The following is a 16979-nucleotide window of genomic DNA, read 5'->3' as shown; positions in this document are numbered from 1 at the left end:
TGGTTATAAGTCTTTGCTCGATTGGCATAGAGCATGATGCCAGGGCTACTTCTGATGGTGGGAGAGAACATTGCACCTCACTAGGTAAGCTACCTCCCGCCTTAAGCTGGGCAGCCCTCAGACAGTAAGGTGCTGCCTCACCACGGTCTGTCAACCTCACGGGGTGCATGGGGTTTAGGGTGAAAGCTGACAAGCAGATCGATAACCCTGAACCATGCAACAATCGCAAGAAAACTTCTGCCCTAAAGTTGGGCACCTGGAATATTTGGACAATGACCCCTGGCTTTTCTGACAACCTGCAGGAAATAGATGGCACACACAAGACAGCTGTCATTGACATGGAACTGAGTAGGCTGCAGATGGACGTTGTTGCCCCGCAAGAGACGCGATTGCCAGACTCGGGATCTGTCAAAGAAAAAAAAATATTCTTCTGGCAGGGAAAACCATTGAATGAGACCAGGGAATATGGTGTTGGCTTTGCGGTTAGAAATACTCTGCTGAGATCCATTGTTCCACCGACTGAGGGGAGTGAAAGGATCCTGTTTCTGCAGCTCCACTCATCAACAGGACCAGTCACCCTCATTAGTGCATATGCACCAACACTGTCATCCACAACAGAAGTCAAAGACAAATTCTATGATGATGTGGCAGCTACTGTTTTAAAAAAACCCTGAGAAATAGCCGCTGTTTATTCTCGGAGACTTTAAAGCTAGAGTTGGTGCTGATCACAACTCTTGGCCCACTTGTCTAGGCCATTTTAGCATTGGAAGATGAACAAAAATGGCCAATGCTTGCTGGAGTTTTGCTGTTACTATGCTCTTTGTATCAGCAACATGTTCTTTAATATGAGGCTTCAACACAGAGTTTCCTGGAGACATCCAAGATCCAAGCACTGGCCTCAGCTCGATTTGATCCTCACTAGATGCTTTTGAATCTGCAGCAGAAGGTGTCTATCTCTGGACTAGATCTGATGGAAAGCTCTTTAATTTCTCTCTATTGAGAGCAAAGACCAAAGTCCAACTGAAATACATGCGGGACGTCCTCTTCACCGATGATGCAGCTGTTGTTGCCTATTCTGCTGAAGACCTCCAACAACTCAAGAATTGTTTTAGTAAGGCCTGCCAAGACTTTGGATCAACAATCAGGCTGAAGAAAACACAAGTCATGGGCCAGGGCGTGGACTCACCTCCCTCTATTACCATCTCCATGCAAGAATTGGAGGTTGTTCATGACATTGTGTACCTTGGCTCAACGATCTCTGACACCCTCTCTCTAGATGTCGAGCTAGATAAACGCATTGGCAAAGCAGCTACCATGCTTCAGGATCCATCCTTCCAGTGAGCACTCAGGGTTGATTTCCTCCAGAACAGATAGGTTTGATATCTTTCCAGTCCAGGGGACCCTCAAGAGCCTCCTCCAGCACCACAATCCAAAAGCATCAATTCTTCGGCGGTCAGCCTTCTTTATGGTCCAGCTCTCACTTCCATACATCGCTACTGGAAAAACCATAGCTTTGACTGTGCGGACCTTTGTTGGCAAGGTGATGTCTCTGCTTTTTAAGATGCTGTTGAGGTTTGTCATTGCTTTCCTCCCAAGAAGCAGGCGTCTTTTAATTTCGTGGCTGCTGTCCCCATCTGCACTGATCATGGAGCCCAAGAAAGTAACACATCTACCTTTTCCCAACTGAGGACCCAAGGACAGCTTTAAAATAGACAGATAAATATAGGATAAATATACAGGAGTCCCACCCCTGTATCCATGGATTCAGTGTCCCTGGTTTCAGTTATCTGTGGTTTATCGCAGCCCGAAAAGTCATACAAGGGTTGGTCCGTGTGGCCTTTATCCCACTGCCTTGCATGTCCTACATGGGGTTTGCTACTATGCGCATTTTCAGAAATCCACAGTAGGTTTTGGGATGTACTACCAGAAGATGGGGGGGGGGAGTGCAGTACTCTAATTCATATAAATGGATGCCCAAAAAGAAATAATTTTCAAAATTCAAACTGACCCTGCAGTAGGCCTCATCCTATGTTCCAACAATCTGTATGAAACAACCATGTATGATCTGTACCTTGCCAGCTGGTTAGGCTACGATGACTCCTACAGGCCAGGGAACCCCACATCAGGGGTTGAGCTAGGCTGGAGTAGAACCGATACAGCACTGACAGCAACGATGAGTGGGTAGATTTTTGTAAAACTTGTAAAACTTGATGCTCGGTCTCTTATATAGAGGGCATTTCACTCATCATCTCCAGCCCTTTCTGAAACTAAAACAGATTTTTTTCTTTCTTTTTCTTGCTTACTTGTCTGATTTATTCTAACATATACTTATCTGGGAAATAACATGATGAAATGGTTCCACTGAACAATAAACACAGCATTTTCGCAATTGCTTGCAGTAAACAGAGTAAATTTCCCCCTCTGTGTGTTCCCTTGAGTGGGGGGACGGTTCATGTCTCCCCTTCCTTCCTCCTCCTCCTCCTCCTCCTCTTCATTCTTTTGACCTAAAAGGAAATAGCTTGTTCTGTTGTCCAGCCTTCCTGGTGTGTGTGGGGCCAGGGACTCTGCCTTGAAGGGCATCAGAATGGCCAGGTCTTTGACCCGATATGTTTCGTGAAGCCGGGGTGTGGAATACATGTCCCAACAGCAAGAATATATGGAAAAAAATATAAGCTAGTTCTTACCCTGTTCCATGCCTCTGGTACAGATTGATGCCTTGTTTCTGTGAAATGAAAATGCAAGAGTTTTATTGGATTCTACACATGGGCCTCCACTCCAAAGGAGTAGAACAAGTTGTCAAACGCACCAGCACTGTGATCACTGGACGTGATGCACCACCGGGGCCTTTGAGCCAGGGATATCTTTCTTTTGAGACCCTAAAAAGGGTCTGCCTGTTGCCAATTTTGTTTCTAGTGTGCCATATGGGTCAGGAGAAAGGCAAGAGGGAGGAAGGAAATGTAACAGGATCTGGAGTGAAAAGTCAGTCCCTTCATATTTCCTCTGATAAAAGGTCCAAAGCATCTCATCTGAAATGCTGATGGTAGGACAAAACATTAGAATGTAATCAATAAACTGAAAAGGCAGGGGATTCAGCAATTAGATAGATAGATAGATAGATAGATAGATAGATAGATAGATAGATAGATAGATAGATAGATAGATAGATAGATAGATAGATAGATAGATAGATAGATAGATAGATAGATAGATAGATAGATAGATAGATAGATAGATAGATAGATAGATAGATAGATAGATAAAGGGATCAGTTGATAGATAAAGGGATCAGTTGATAGACAGACAGACAGACAGACAGACAGACAGACGGACGGACGGACGGACGGACGGATGGATGGACGGATGGATGGATGGATGGATAGATAGGTTTCTTTCTTTCTTTCTTTCTTTCTTTCTTTCTTTCTTTCTTTCCTTATTTATTTACTTATTTCTTTACCGTTGGTAGTAGAACCCAATAAAACTTTACAATTACAACTTATTGGTCAAGAATCATAGAATCATGGAGTAGGAAGGGGCCGATAAGGCCATCGAGTCCAACATCGTGCTCAATGAAGGGATCCAAATCAAAGCAGGTCTGACAGATGGTTATCCGATTTTCTCTTGAATGCCTCCAGCGTTGGAGCGCTCACCACCTCTCAGGGTCATGAGTTCCACTGTCATACTGTTCTGACAGTTAAGACGTTCTTCCTGATATTCGACCGAAATCTGGCTTCCTTTAGCTTGAGCTCATAGTTGCGCGTCCTGCAGCCTGGTATGATGGTGAACATATCCTGCCCCTCCTCTGTAGGACAGCCTTTCAAGACTTTGAAAAGTGCTATCCTATCTCCCCTCATTCTGAAGGTAAACGTTTCCAATTCTTTCAGTCATAAGGCTTGGTTTCCAATCCCCAGATTATCCTGGTCACCCTCTTCTGAACTAGTTCCAGTTCATCAACATCTTTCTTGAAGTACGGTGTCCAGAACTGGACACAGGACTCAAAATGAGGCCTCACCAGTGCTGAACAGGAGGGGAACTCATACCTCACACTAGTGGTCGATGCTGAGTAGAATCAGAGGCAAGAGTAAAGCCATAAATCAGAGATTTATCAACCCCGACAGGGCCAAGAGGGAGCAAAAAGGGGCAGGTCTCCCATCGCCTCCAGCCCCTGAGAGGTATGCAGGCTGACACGGCTGCAAAATGTAATGCAATTATTATAGAGGTTGCTTCCAGATGTCTGAGTTTTTGAGCGAGGGCTGCTTGCCCTTGGCCGGGACCCCTTGCTGCTCCATCTGGCTCCACTTAGTCCCTCACGGCAGGTGCTTGACCTTGAAACGGCCCACGGGGGCTTTCATTGTTTTCCACGTTCTCACACCTGGCATCACTCTCCAAGGTGGGGAAGTTTTCGGCTCATCAGGCTGCAGGGGCTCTCCCAGAGACGGGGTCCTCCCTGGCAGAGCTGGGCGGGCATCGCTTCAACGTCTGGTGCCCCCCCCGGGAGTGGGCTGCCTGATGGAGCTTCAAATTCCACCTCAGCCCCAATTTCCTTTAAGCTCCGGAGAGACCTCGGCCAAGACTCAGGCAGCCGGCTGAACATCTCCCACCCTGGTTGTTACTGTAAGTGGACATGGGCTTGCGGTGTTCCATTCTGCTCTGAAATCACATATTATCTAAATGAAGGGATTATACAATTAGCTTAGGATAATATTTACCATTTAACAGACGGCCTTCTGTGCCTGCCTGGACATCCCGCAGAAGTTCCAGATGCCCGCAAGCCGTATTCTGCAAGAGCCGCCCGTGTAAACTAAACCTTTTCTTTTATGGTGGGAAGGTTTAATTGGACACAGATCCTCATTCCTCCACGATCAGTCCAACGTCGCTGGTGGTGCTTAAAATGAAACGTAGATTCAACGTCTCAATAACATGGAAACGTCTTGTTCTTCTGAGGGGCTTAGTCATGGTCTGGCCAGTTGCGGGCCCTTGGTTTGTGGCATTTCCCAGCTAACAACAATCCTACGGGGCCACACCTGATGTGCACAGATCATCAGCTCTCTCTCTCTGGCACACCATGTTTTTAAATGGCCAAGTCCTGGAGACGTTAGATCTGAAAAGTTAGGAAAGGTGAAACTTGTCTTCTGGTCAGACATCATCATCATCATCATCATCATCATCATCATCATCATCATCATCATCATCATCATCATCATCATCAAGAAGACAAAAATATGCTGGCACCTTAAAGACTAGGTGCTATGTTTTAATATGAGCTTTCATGGACAGGCTCACTTCTTCAGATATGAGAGTGGGACTGCCTGAAGAAGTGGACTTGTCCATGAAAGCTCACATTAAAATATAAGTTAGTCTTTAAGGTGCCACAGATTTTTTGTCTTCTTTCTTTTGTTTGTTTTGTTTTTGCCTGACATACTGACACAGACTAACATGGCTAAGTCTTCTAAAAGTACACATTGTCTTCCTGTAGAACCGTATTCTTCTCCTGTCCACTATCCACTAAAACCTTCTGCTTCCTCTTTCTCCTGCTGGGACTATCCATGGTTCAAAATTCTTCTCATCCATACAGGAGAAGGCCTGAAGATGATTAGCATGGTCCTATCATCGCAGAGGCATCACCTTGCTGACAAAGGTCCGCATCGTCAAAGCTATGGTTTTTCCTGTAGTGATGTATGGAAGGGAGAGCTGGACCATAAAGAAGACTGACCGCCGAAGAATGGATGCTTTTGAATTGTGGTGCTGGAGGAGACTCTTGAGAGTCCCCTGGACTGCAAGGAGAACAAACCTATCCATTCTAAAGGAAATCAACCCTGAGTGCTCCCTGGAAGGACAGATCCTGAAGCTGAGGCTCCAATCCTTTGGCCATCTCATGAGAAGAGAAGACTCCCTGGAAAATACCTTAATGTTGGGAAAGTGTGAAGGCAAGAGGAGAAGAGAATGACAGAGGACGAGATGGCTGGACAGGGTCACCGAAGCTATCAAACTGAATTTGGTACTAAACTCCGGGAGCCATTGGAAGACAGGAGAGCCTGGCGTGCTCTGGTCCATGGAGTCACGAAGAGTCGGACATGACTTAACAACTAAACAACAACAACAAATCATTGCTATTGTCCGACAATGAGCTCTTCATTGCCTATCCAGATGTCCACAGCTACTTGGCGATATTTGCTCAGTAAAAGACTCAGCCCAGCAAAGAGATATTGCATGCAAACAGCTTTAATAGAATCCCCTTGCCCAAATTTTTCTCAAAATTCATAATGTGGAGGGAAAGCTTAATATCACCGCAAAACCAAAATGATAGTTACGCCTGTTTTGGTTGAGACTCCTCATGCCCTGACTTAGTAGGAAATTGCTTATTCTTTTTTTCTGACGTCAAGGAGTGTCATAAAACCTGTATGGATTTCCAGAAAAGTCAAGAGAATTATTAAAAAAGAGAAATTCAGTCTGTGGCTAAAATAGGAGGTGACTACCGTGAAGGTGTTTATTTTTAATAACAATCCTTTCTGAAACTTTAAAGCCTTCTTTTGTTATTATTGTTGTTCCGGCAGAAGAAACCAGAAGGAGGCCATAGAGATCACAAGCTTGTATGGCTCATTTGATATTTTTTTTTCCATTTTAAACCATCAGCTCCTTTGACCACCAAGTTTAATAAAGGAGATTTAACGGGCTATTTATTGCAGGCATCATCTGAAATGCTCCCTTTTTGATGCCAGTTACAAGTTGAAGTAATATGGCATTTAATAAAAGCACGGTACCCTACATTCTTCCTTTAACAATGGGAACTACTTTCTCTAAATGTACACCATAAAACACTGTTCATTTCCCCCAGTTGCTTCTGATCCATGGAAACCATCTGATTTACTTATCTTCAAAATGGCCTGTTATCAATAACACTAATCCATTTATCCTGACTCATGGTTATGGCTTCTTTTATTGAATCAATCCATCTCATGTTTGGTCTTCCTCATTTCCTGCGGCCTCCAACTCTTCCCATAATTATTGCTTTTCCAGTGAGTCTTGTCTTTTCCTGATACACCCCACCCCAAAATAATAATAATAATAATAAGCTTGTGTTTAGTTCTTTCTGTTTCCATTGAGAGTTCAGGCTTGAACTTTTTATTCTTTCTCTTATTTATGCCTCAGAGTGAGTTCTTCAGACTGGAACTGGCAGCTATTGAGAAAGAGGGGTGGACTAGTCTGGAGAGCTTGAAGCTATTCGTCTCTGTGAATCGCTGTACTGTACTTCTGCTGTGTAGCTAGAGGAATTTAACCAGAAATTCAAAACTCTGCAACAGAACCCATTTGTTTATCTCTCTAGAGATCCACTGTACCCGTCAAATTCTCCTCCAGGACATTTCAGATGAATTGATTCTTTTCCTGTCAAGTCTCTTCATTGTCAGGATTTCATATCCCTATGTAGTAATCTGAAATACAGTTGCTGTTTCATCATTAAGTCATGTCCGACTCTTCGTGACCCCATGAACCAGAGCACACCAGGCCCTCCTGCCTTCCACAGCCTCCCGAAGTTGGGTAAAATCCATGTTGGTCGCTTCGATGACCCTGTCCAACCATCTCGTCCTCCGTCGTCCCCTTCTCCTCTTCCCTTCACACTTTTCCAACATCAGTGTCTTTTCCAGGGAGTCTTCTCTTCTCTGCTTCAGGATCTGTCCTTTCAGGGAACACTCCGGGCTGATTTCCTTCAGAATGGAGAGGTTTGTTCTCCTTGCAGTCCAGGGGACTCTCAAGAGTCTCCTCCAGCACCACAATTCAAAAGCACTGAAATACAGTAGGGTAGATTATCTTCATCTTCTGTCTCCAATGACACTCTTCTCACTCTTCAGGATATTTTCTAGTTCCTTCCAATCCATCCTACCAAATCCCATTGTCTTCTCCCAATTTCTTGGCTCTGGTCATTTTCATTCACGGCTAAACCAAGATAGAGAGCATCTTGAACCTTTTCTGTTTCTTCATTGTTCATCTCAACATCACCTAAAGCTTCTGAAATTGTGAATTTCGTCCTCTTAATGCTGTCTACACAAATATACACACACACCTTTGCATAGTTACACACACGTACTTTGGTTCTTGCAGCTTGACACTGTGGAAGGTACGACTGGGCAGTTTTTAGGTTTCTCAGTTGGTGTCCCTGGGTATCAGAGATGCTTGTTGTAGAAATGTGCCTCCTTGGCTGTGTCCAAGACAGGCTGCCCATTCCCGCTCAACCCATTGGCCTTTGCTTCTTCATTCTCCCTCAAGCTGTGTTATGGCTAAAGTCCATCACCCCAGAGACCTGCATTCCAATCCCCAATTAGCCATGGAAGCTCTGTGGGAGCTGACCATGACAAACCACTCTTTGAACATCTCAGAAAGCCTGTTGGGTTCACTGTAAGTCAAAAGCTACCTGTCCTGGAACAACCCACCTACCTCAAAAACCTTGTTAGGCTCCCCAAAAGTCAGAAGCAATTTGTGCATTTTGCACACGTTTTGTGCAAAAACGACCCGCTTGTCACCATGCTCCTTAACACCAACATTCAGTTGGGAGCCCTGGGAAATGTCCTATTCGCAAGGAGATGAATGTTGCAGTTCCTCCTCCTTCCATGCAAAGACAAGACCAAGAGAAGTCCCATCTCCATGTTGGAATTTCCCAGGTGCATTGCTGGACCAAGAGAATTCTACTGCTAGGCACATGCTCGATGAGCAGTGGAGGGAGCTTTTGCCCAAAAAACAAAAATCAAAACCCTTCACCTTTCCAATCTCTGGTTGAACCCTTCTTTTCTTTATCACTGTCAAACTGAAGAAACAGAGTGTTCTCCTGTCTTTGATGCCAGCTTTGAATTTGTCAGCTCTCTGTTAATGGTGTGATCCAGAAACCTTTGGCTCAAGCCCCCAAACCTTCAACTGAAGGTGTCTCGTGGAGCTTCCCCAGAGCTCTCGTCCGAGGCTTTGAGGGCTTCAATATCTTTGTAAATGATTTGGAGAACAGGATGCAGGGGATGTTGGCAAACGTGTTGACCTGAAGCCGATGGGCACAAGCAGATGGAAAACTCAAGGAGACAAAGCCAGGAGTTAAAAGAGTGGCTCCCAACCTTTTTAAAGTCACGGCCCCCTTTTATAACAGCCAATTAATCTGCCTCCCCACCACCACCACATTTGCGCAAAAAGGCATTTTAATGGGGTAAATTCATCTCTTCTCAGAAAGTACCATGGCTTCCCCGAAAATAAGACAGGGTCTTATATTAATTTTTGCTCCAAAAAACGCATTAGGGCTTATTTTCAGGGGATGTTTTATTTTACAGTCATGTCATCGTCTTCTGGTTGCTGTACAATGCTGCACCATGGTGGAGGGTGGGGTTTCACTTAACTATGGCTTATTTTGGGGGGTAGGGCTTATAATACGAGCATCCTGAAAAACAGTACTAAGACTTGTTTTCATGTTAGGTCTTATTTTCGGGAAAACAGGGTAGAGGCTTCTTTCTGCCCCAAAGGACTTGTTTCTTATCTATAAATGTAAACACTAATTTTAATATCCCACTTTAAAAGGAATAAATTATTTTAAGAAGGGACTACAACTCATATAAGGCGACCCATGACCCACCAGTAAAAACACTTTGAAACCCATTGGGGGCCCTGATCCACCGGTTGGGAAACATTGATTGAAATGGATGGTTGACAGTCTGGGATGCAGGCCCTGTGAAATTCAAAAGAAATATGATGCTAAGTCTTGCTGTGAGATTCAAAGAACAAACGGAACAGGCAAGGAGGAGGAGATTAGGTGGAGATTCAAGCAACAGATCCGGGAAGCAAGACCTAGGAACAGAGAGTGGAAATGGGTTGGACTCCTCTTCCCAGATCTTCCCAACTCTTAGGACGACTGCCCACGAAATTCTAGCGCTTGTGGTTGAAAAGGAAACTTCTCCAAGGCCTGTGTTGCATTTCCTTGACGCTAGCACTGGAGGCATGCAAGAGAAAATGGGACAACCCTCGATCAGATCTGCCTTGACTTGGATTCCTGCCTTGAGCAGTGGGTTGGACTAGATGGCCTTAGAGGCCCCCCTTTCGATTCCATCCTTCTAGGGTTCTCTCCTAGCTGGAACTCTTAGCTCTGGCTCTTTCTTTCAATTCTTGGCTTCCAGCTCTCCCCTGACAACAGCCTCATCCTACCCCTCAAGCCGGGTAGGCGATCTCCCCTCGTCCCTTGGGGCTGTCTCTCTTCCTCCCTCCACCCGCACTGCCACTAATACTAGCTTCCTTTCCCCCTCGAAATGAAAGCATGAACTTTTCAGCTCTATCCTTTGACAGACCGCAGAAAGAAATAACTTTACAATAAAGGTTTTAACAGGCCCTCCGCCCTCCAACGTGTTTAAGTAAACTTTGTTTCTGATTCCAACTCCCCAAAAATTCAATTTGTTGGTGGTATAAACAGGATATGCAATTTTAAAAAATCATAATAAAATGTGCTCGGAGAGGGTGATACTGCTGTCTCAAAGAGGCAGAAGCAACCTGGGCAAATCACATCCCGTTGCATTCCTATATGATATTAAAAACCCAGCAGTTAATCAGAAGCAGATCCGAGTTCTCCCACCCACCCATTTCCTTTACATTTATTTTTGCTGTAGTTGCTTCATGGAAGTTACCGGGCAATGAGATGGGGTGGGGCGATCTCTTCTCCAAGGAAACCTAAAATCAGTTTCTGAACTCCAGAAATCTATTTCCAATAGGTTTCTGGATCACAGAGGCCTATGATGTCTCTGTGTCAGAACCTGGAAACTCTAGCTTTTGGGGACTACAACTCCAGTGGCTTGGGAATTCTGAAAGTTTCTAGATTCTGTTGTTAATATTGTTATTGTTGCATGCTGTTAAGTCACTTCTGACTTATGGCAACCCTACGACTTCCAAAATACCTATAATTAACAGCCCTTCTCAGGTCTTGCAAACTCAACCTTATGGCTTCCTTTACAGAACTAGTCTGTCTCATATTCGCTCTTCCTCTTTTCCTGTTGCTGTCATGTTTTCCCAGCATTATTGTATTTTCCAGTGAACCTTGGCCATCTTCTGACTGATGTCAAAGATGGGGCTAGCATGTTCCAAACCAAACACAGTTGGGGGGGAGGGGAGGGGACTGGAGTACCTGGAAAGGTTAGATCCTGTGGGAGGTTGTCGTTAAAGAAAAGAAGACAAAGAGGGGATAAGATGGTATTCAAAACTTTGAGCTGCCACTTCTGGGTTATATTAGGATGCCAAGCTATGGTAGGATTGTGAAAAGTCTGGAGAGCAAAGCTTGTGATCTTAGGTCAGAAAATAAACATTTATACCTGGAAAGTGCTCATATGTTCAATTATGTTTATTAATTTCAGTAATTTGTTTATTTTGAAAGAAATTGTGGGTGGTTATTTTTTCAGAGCATGGTATGTTGGTTCTCAGCGTTGACCCCTCCTAACACCAAGGCTTTTTGCCACTCTGGAATTGCTTCCCCCCCAAAAAAAAAATCCGTCATCTTTTTCCCCCAGGTAGACTACAAATCCCATACTACATTTGTTAGCTGGGGATGACAGTTCTAATGTATGTGAAAACCATTAGGCTGGAGAAGAATGCATAATCTTAACACAGAATCTCATCTTTCCACCCACCCAGAAAAAGTACATTTTGTACTGGTACTTTTACAGATTCTTGAACAGACCTTTAAGACAAAAGCAAACAAAACTCGTATATGTTTTGTTTGCTTTTGTCTTAAAGGTCTGTTCAAGAATCTGTCTGGTCAAGGTTCGCAACTAATCCTTTAAGAGAAAAGCAAGCAAAGGGCCCTCACGTTGCTCCCTCCTGTGTCCTCCTCCTTCTGGGAGGAAGTTTTCCATTTGTTTTATTTTTTCAAAATTGTGCAGCACATCTGCACTACCCTAATACAATTAATTTTTCTCCCCACTTCCTCTGCCTTGCCACGGAGCAGAGGAAGTGTTGAATTTGCCCATAACCTGAAGTGGCTCTTTTCTCTAGCCACTTCAGGATATGGGCAAATTGAAAGAGGACAGCTCTCTTTGGCTCATTTCCAGTGATCATAGATGCTGGAACAACACCAAAACAGAGCAATCCTACTCAAATCAAAAAAGTAGAAGCTCCTAAGAATGGCCATGAAAGTGTGGGTAGGAAGAATTTGGGAACAGGCTGGTTCATTCGAGCAAAGACATTGTCTGATCACCACCACATCCCTGCAGCAGACCAAAGAGCAGGCTAGATGCCCATGTACAGTAGTTTGCTTCTAACACTACAGTGGGGTCTCTACTTAAGAACGTCCCTACTTAAGAACAATTCCACTTAAGAACAGCTCCATTTGCTAAATTTTGCTTCTACTTGAGAACAAAAATCCAGATAAGAACAGGAAAAAAAAACTTTCCTGCTCTTTTTTTAACCTTAGGTCATCTTAGGTTAAAAAAAAGTTCTCCCCCTAGTGGTAGAGTACGTATTAACCAGCTTTGCATTAGTTCCTATGGGAACTAATGCTTCAATGTATGAACGCAACTCTACATAAAAAAAACAGCCAGAACGGATTAATTGGTTTTCAGTCCATTGCTTCAAAATTAGCTTCGTCAGAAGTGCTTTTAACACTGTTCCCTGACCTAAGGGAAAAAAAAGAAAAAAATCCCCCTCTAGTGGTAGAAGGCGGAATAGCAGCTTCCCATTAGTTTCTATGGACGGAAAAGAGCAGATACGGATTAAATGGTTTTCAATGCATTCCTATGGGAAATGCAGATTCGACTTGAGAACTTTTCGACTTGAGAACCACCTTCCAATACGGATTAAGTTCTTAAGTAGAGACCCCACTGTATTCTCATTACATCTGCCCTCCTCTGGCTCCCACAGGCCAGGATTATTTCTGGTCAATGCTCAGTTCCCAAGTTCGGAGATGACTCGTTTATCCTCCCCAAACGATCCTGAAGGCAGAGGGGAATCTTAACCAGGATCCAGGCTGCTACCCTTTACCATGAGAGGAAGCCAACTTCCTTTCAACGGTCCACACCTCTGCTTCTAAGCCTTGAAGACACTCTGATGGTCTCCGTCTTCTCCACTCCCGTATCTGTGTCGGAGTAGATCTCCTCGGGGTGGGATCCCTGGGGAATTGGCTTCGCCTCCTCTGAGCGACAGCCTCCCTTGGCCAGCTGATGCAAGAGCCTCGCAGGGTGGCTCCAACTGGGTTCATTCGGTAAACTCCACCCCGGTCTCCCCTCTTCTCCAACCTCTTCCTTCTCCACTGTCTGTTGCCATTCCCTTCTGCTCTCCCCTTTCCTTTTATACCTTGGGGGACCTCCCCCTAGCCTCTTCAGCCTCGGCTTCCCACCTTCAGTCGTGATGTTTCCTGAACGTTTTCCACCTTCTTTAAGCTCAGGGCAGGCTTTTTCCAATGCCCTCGAGTAACTTGGGGCCAGTCCCCCCCTCCCGGTCTCCCTGATATGTCTCACAGCGTTTTGGGACAATACGGTGCAGAAGAAGGAAAGAGAGAGCCACGTCCGTGGTCTTTGGCTCCCAGGAGAAAAGGCAGCAGAGAAGCAGACAAACAAATAACCCCCATCTTGTGCTGGGATCTACCCAAAGGAAGAGCCGTGGCTGCTCAGATCCAAGGACCTCTGTTTTGCCACAGGGAGGTCATCAGAACCTGGATTTCAACGCACACATCTCCAAGCAGCTTTATTGCTTTCTTGTCACCTCCAAAGCCTTTTGAAACGTTCCGTCTGGAACCCGTGACTTTTCTTGCAAATCTTTAAAATGTTTAAATTTTTTATTTTGTTTTATTTTAGAGAATCATCCATTGCCTCCTTTTCTTAGCACTGGCGATCACTGTGCCATTCATTTCAGAAAAGTAAGGCAGTAGGGCGCACGATGCATGTCGCTTGTTTTGTTTCCTCAAGGTTTTAAGATACCCAAGCAGGGATGCGCTGGGCTACAAGATGGTTCCACAGAAAACTGCATTTAAAAGAAGAAGTAAGAAGAGGTTTTTCTGGATCCGCGGCAGCAAATCCACCCGCCATGGCCATTCCGGCAAATAGCCCCTGTGGTTTCAGGCACTGTTTCCATTAGACTCTGTCGGCAGGCTCTCGAGACCAAAAAGTCATAATGGTGTAATGACAGAGTGAAGCGAACTGCGTGCTGTAAAGGTAGCCTGCAAATGGGCAGAGGGGATGATTAGAGGTTACTGAGGCTGCATCTCTTTGGAAAATGTTCTTCTGTCGGTCAAGGCAACCCAGAGTAGACCACACAGCAGAGGCCAGTTCAGAGGGAAGCCATCTTGTGCCCATCTGCCATGAAGAAGCCAGAGATTGAAAGGGGGGGGACGTTTGGAGATTCCAGAATTGCCCAGCTAGCATGGCCAATGGCCAGGTTGTCTACTGATTGTCCACTGATTCCCCAACCTGGGGTCCCCAGATGTTCCTGGACTAAAACTCCCAGAAGCCTTCACCACTAGCTGTGCTGGCCAGGATTTCTGGGAGCCGTAGTCCAAGAACATCTGGGTACCCAAGGTTTGGGAGCCACTGGTCTACAGAGGAGCCTGGACATTCTGGTTCAAAAAAAGGGGGGACTTTTAGAAGCACTGTAATAAACCCACTTGCCGTAGTAGAACAGCACAGCCATTTCAGACTTGTCTGCTGCAATCTCCATTTATTTATTTATTTATTTATTTATTTATTTATTTATTTATTTATTTATTTATTTATTTATTTATTTATTTATTCATTCATTCATTCATTCATTCATTCATTCATTCATTCATTCATTCATTTATTTGCATGTCAAATTTTTGTGGTATGAAATCCGAGATGAATTTCTTGACCGTTTTTATTTCTAACCCAGAAGTGGACAAGGTTTACTGCAGCGTTCTGGGAAAGAGACATTTGAAGAGCATTCAAAGCACCCTGGAATTCTCTTCAAGCCTATTTTCCACCCTATCGTATAAGGTGTGTTCCAAGTCTCCTGTATCAATAGATCAGAGACCATATTTCGCAGGTGGGGAAATGGGCAGGGCATCGGAGACCTGACTGAGCCCTAAAAAAATAAGAATCTGCATTCAAATGACTCAGCCCCTACCCCTGTTCTACTGCTGATGAACTGCATGCACAGGTGATAAGATCTAAGTTCTTTGCATTTATCATCACAAGCACTGTTCTTGTTACATGCTTATGGCAACCCTGATGAGTTCGTGGTTGAAATCCTATATTGTTCAGCACAGTACGTAACCCTAGAGGAGGCCCATGGGATCAGTGGGGATCTGGAGAACCAACTCTTCTGCAAGCTCCATTGATTCAAATGGAGCTATTCTGGTTGCTACTTACTTTAGCACAGTAAGTCATAAGTAGAGTAGGCCCATTTGAATCAATGGAACTTACCAAGGAGTAAGCTCAAGCGCCATGGATTCAGTGGGTCTACTCTAGTGTCACTTACTATACCAACCAACTGGATTTCAGCCAGTGACTTTCAGAGGTTCCTAGCATTAACAGCCTTGCCCACATCTTGTAAGCTGAAAATTGTGGCTTCCGTTGGGAAGTCAACCCATCTCATATTTGGTCTTCCTCTTCCCCTGCTGCCTTGCTCTCTTCCTGCTAGTATTGTCTCTTCCAGTGAGCATTGTCATTTCATTATATGTGCAAAATACTGTAGACTCTGTTTTGTCATATTATCTAATGATGGTTCAACTCTGATTTGCTCAGTCACTCACTCTCTTCCTTCCTTCCTTCCTTCCTTCCTTCCTTCCTTCCTTCCTTCCTTCCTTCCTTCCTTCCTTCCTTCCTTCCTTCCTTCCTTCCTTCCTGATGGTCAATAATCCTATATATCAAATGAATCTCCCCCCCCCATCAGCTTTCTTCATGGTCCAATTTTCAGGTCCATACATTAGTAACAGGGAACACAACCGTCTGGATCCTCTTGGCCTTGGTCTCCAGCAACACATCCTTATACAGTACTTGATGATCTTTTCTAGTTTCTCCATAGCCATGTTTTCAAGTCTCAAGGCAAGAGCAATCAGATGGTGGTAGAACTGATGGGTTGGTCCTCATTTGGCACGGTCTGGTTCGATCTGTTTCCCCGTGACCACACAACGTACCGGAAATCACGAACCACACCTGATGCTGCTCTGTGCCCGTCTAGACCTTTTGAGGTTCAGTGGCAGGGCTGAGTCATGCCCATAAGTTTCTTTTTCTTTCATGTTGTCCCAATGAGCTACTAAACGTCGACCAAGATAAAACAGATAATGCTGTTTTCTTTGGACGTGTTGTAAGAGCACGTGGTTCTTGGATGGACGTCCCAACACAGCAGGTGAGGAGTTTCATGCCTCCTAATTTCCATCTCGTTTGTGCTGGTCCGTTCATGTACTTTGGTTTCCACTGAAGGAACCCTGCAGTTACAGACTTTCAACATCTCTTAAAAAAATTACTGCTTTCTTTCCAGAAGATTCTTCAGAGTGGGCCAAAGCCTTCCTCATTGCGAACGAACAACTCTAAGGAACTGAATTCAATGCAAATGTTTCCATTCGAGTAAAACTTCACAAGCGACTTGCCTAAAATTATTTGGACTACCATTTGCTTGTGTCTTAAAACTTGAATAATTTAAAGCATACATTTGCAACGGGCTTCTTTTCCTTTCATTTCACAGCAGGCTGTCGAAGGCCAGTATTTTTGGATCTGGCTGATCAAATGTTCCTGGCAGAGATCTCTTCCCCTGCTGTTATCTGATCTTGGAAGCCAGAGATGTAAATCACCACGATTATTCTCCATGTTGTAAGAAGGAGTGAGGTATTCTGTTGGGCAAAGTATATCAAAGGGACCATATCAGGCAAAAAGAAATGTTTTGATCCGATTTGATGACAGTTTGTCGAACAGATGTTTTAAGGGTCAGCGGCCTCGGATGGGTTGTTTGTTCCCTTTTAAACCATCAGCCAATTCTTCTGTGCTTGCCTCTGCAGGGAGAAGGAATTGAGTTTTGAGCAAATATGTTTT

Source organism: Pogona vitticeps, chromosome 4 (assembly GCF_051106095.1).
Source record: "Pogona vitticeps strain Pit_001003342236 chromosome 4, PviZW2.1, whole genome shotgun sequence".
NCBI classification, from domain to species: Eukaryota; Metazoa; Chordata; class Lepidosauria; order Squamata; family Agamidae; genus Pogona; species Pogona vitticeps.
The sequence above is the reverse complement of the archived record's forward strand: the minus strand, read 5'-3'. Positions refer to the sequence as shown.